At 40.3% G+C, this 3,579-nt stretch overlaps 1 pseudogene; it reads right to left on the reverse strand.

Annotated features, from left to right (window-relative positions):
- Positions 1-907: 907 nt before the first annotated feature.
- On the reverse strand, positions 908-1,005 carry LOC149753734 (small nucleolar RNA R71; annotated as a pseudogene).
- Between the last annotated feature and the right edge of the window lie 2,574 nt (positions 1,006-3,579).

Consider the following 3,579-nt stretch of genomic DNA (forward strand, 5'->3'; position numbering starts at 1 on the left):
TTTCGCTCTGTGGCTTAGTTGATGTCTAGGCAAGCTTTGTCCCTATAAGGGAGACAGTTCATCTGTTCGAGGCAAGTGGGTTTTAAGTGGGACCTTTGCGAACGCATCGTGACCCCTCCACTTACCTGGGAGCTTACCTGGTCAACTCGGTTTATTAGACCGGATTGGAGGCTTAGGTGCCCTCTTCAAACCAGTTAGGAGCAGTCTAGAAATTTAAGAAAAACATTAGAAATTGAGGTGTAATGTTTAGTTGCATGTTTGATTGTGAATAGATTTTTGTTTTAGGGTGTAGTTTTAGGGTATCTTTAGTTGGTACTTATATTTATATTTATTTTTTTAAAAAAAAAACATAAAAAAAAATTTTAATTAAATTTTGTATGCTAGGTTGGAATAGGGACGGCACCGGTCGATTAAGTCGTACAACTTTAGATCATCCCTTAGGACACATCCTTGAAATTCCTTCGCAGTATCTCACACCTTGTGAGATGGCAAATTATCCTGATGATGTAGGAAGTCACCATGGTGATGAAGGTAGACCCCCAGTTATGACACTTCGACAATACTTACATCCCACTAGGACTAGTCAACCATCATGCATGATTATTCCTGAAAACGTAGGACACTTTGAAATCAAACCAGGAGTAATTCAATTGCTGCCAAAGTATCATGGAATGGAATCCGAGAACCCTTATCTTCACCTTAAGGATTTTGAGGAAATTAGCATCACATTTAGAGTGCCAAATGTATCGGAAGATGTCCTTAAATTGACCTTGTTCCCTTTTTCATTAAAGGATAAAGCCAAAATGTGGCTGAACTCTTGAGACCTAGATCGCTAGGAACATGGCATGATATGCAAAGAGAATTCTTGAAAAAATTCTTTCCCGCACAAAGGACTAACTTTTTGAAAAGGCACATTAGCAATTTCCAACAAAAAGACCATGAAACATTTTATGAATGCTGGGAGAGATTTAAAGATTTGCTTCTCTCTTGTCCTCATCATGGGTTTGAAACGTGGAGAACCATTAGATTCTTTTATGAAGGGTTGTCTCCACAGTTAAAAAAATTTATAGAGACTATGTGCAATGGTCTATTTTTGGAAAAGCAACCCGATGAGGCATGGAACTATTTAGATTCTCTCGCAGAGACTGCACAATTATGGGATACAGGGGATAGAGTGAATAAACCTTTACCTAAGCCTACTAGCATTGGACACGGGGGCCTTTACAACCTTAGTACTCAGGATGATATTCAGGCTAAAATGGCAGCCCTCACTAGGAAGGTAGAGGACATTGAACTTAGAAGGATTGAACCCGTCAAGACCATAGAACATAACAGCGAGTGTTGTAGGATTTGTGAGATGCCTGGCCATCTCACCACTGATTGCCCCACAATACCCGCATTCAAGGAAGTCTTGCACGATCAGGCCAATGTTATGAATACCTATCAAAAGTCTTTCAATAATCCTTTTTGGGGTACTTACAACCCTGGATGGAAGAACCATCCAAATTTCAGGTGGAGGAATGACCAACCTCAACAAGTATATAACCCAACTCCTCCACCTCCGCAACCTCATTATGCACACGCACCCCCTCAAAAACCCAGTCTCGAAGAAACTTTGCAATCTTTCATGCAAGGTCAAGCTAAAATCAATGATGAATTAAGAAATCAACTGACAACGCTGACCACTGCTTTAAGTGCTCAAGAGAAGGGTAAGCTACCAGCTCAACCACAATCTAACCCTCAAGTCTACGGCGGTAGCAATGCATCATTTTCAACTTCGCATAAAGAACAAGCAAAGAGTATAATAACTTTGCGAAGTGGAAAGATTATTGACCGACCAATCTCAGAACAAACACAAGTCATACCTGATTCTGACCCTCCCAAGACAAAAAGAAAAGGATAATGAAGAAACTGAAGCACCAACATCTACTGAAAAAATTGAATGTCCTTTTCCTGCACCGTTTCCACAAAGATTAAAGCCCTTGCAAAAGCTTGAACCAAACTCTAAAATTCTTGAGCTTTTTAAGCAAGTAAAAAATCAATGTACCTCTTCTTGATGCAATCAAACAAGTGCCTTCCTATGCAAAATTTTTAAAAGATTTGTGCACTGTCAAGCGTCGTTTAAATGTCAAGAAGAAGGCATTTCTGGCTGAAAATGTGAGTGCAATTTTACAGCATAACATTCTTCCTAAATATAAAGATACAGGTTGCCCAACTATCTCGTGCATCATTGGCAATTTTAGGATTGAGCGAGCATTGCTAGATTTAGGAGCGAGTATGAATTTGTTGCCATATACGGTATATGAGCAACTCGGTTTAGGTGAGTTGAAGCCAACAACTGTCACCTTACAATTAGCTGACAGGTCAGTGAAGGTTCCTAGAGGGATTATCGAAGATGTGTTGGTCCAAGTGGACAAGTTCTATTTTCCTGTTGACTTTATCATACTAGACACACATCCGGCTTCCAATTCACCAACTCAGATTCCGGTCATCTTAGGACGTCCATTCCTTGCAACTTCTAATGCATTGATCAATTGTAGGAATGGTGTCATGAAGCTTTCTTTTGGCAATATGACCTTGAAAATGAACGTCTTTAGTATAGGCAAACAACCCAGTGATCATGAAGAAAGTAAAGAGGTTGAATGGGTTGAAACCATTACGGAAGAATATCTGTTAAAAGAAACATTTACTGAATCGGCCGACAATGGTTTAATAGATTGGTGTTCTGAAGCAACTGCTAATGATGTGGTCCCACCTGGTTTAGATAATTCGGATGTTATGATGATCAATGGGTGGAGACCGCGAATAGAGGAATTTGAATAGTTGCCACCTCGAAAAGCAAAGATAGTACCATCCCATGAACAAACACCTAAGCTCGAGTTGAAACCTTTACCGAAGGAACTCAAGTATGCCTTTCTTGGATTCGAGGACAAATTTTCTATAATCATCTCATCTGATCTGGATCATGCTCAAGAAAGAAAATTACTTGGTGTTCTAAAGAATCATAAGGGAGCTTTAGGATGGTCTATTGCCGACTTGAAGGGGATTAGCCCTTTAATTTGCACGCACCGGATATATTTGGAGGACAATGCTAAAACCACAAGGCAAATGCAACGTAGGTTGAATCCTACGATGAGAGATGTGGTTAAAGCAGAAGTCCTCAAGTTGCTTGACGTGGGTTTTATTTACCCAATTTCTGATAGCAAGTGGGTGAGTCCTACTCAAGTAGTGCCCAAGAAAGCAAGTCTGATGGTAGTCAAAAATGATCAGGGTGAACTAGTTCCAACTCGTGTTCCAACGAGTTGGCGCATGTGTTTTGACTACCGAAAATTGAATTTAGTCACTAGGAAGGATCACTTTCCCCTACCCTTCCTAGACCAAGTTTTGGAAAGAGTTGCAGGACACAAATTCTATTGTTTTCTCGATGGCTATTCCGGGTCTACCAAATCGAGATTTCACCAGAAGATCAAGAGAAGACTACCTTCACTTGTCCTTTTGGCACATTTGCTTTCCGTCGGATGCCATTCGGGTTGTGTAATGCACCTGCAACATTCCAAAGATGCATGCTCAGTATTTTTG

This window comes from Phoenix dactylifera, chromosome 4 (assembly GCF_051530095.1).
Source record: "Phoenix dactylifera cultivar Ajwa chromosome 4, Ajwa_hap1_PhDact_Kaust_v1.1, whole genome shotgun sequence".
Taxonomy (NCBI): domain Eukaryota; kingdom Viridiplantae; phylum Streptophyta; class Magnoliopsida; order Arecales; family Arecaceae; genus Phoenix; species Phoenix dactylifera.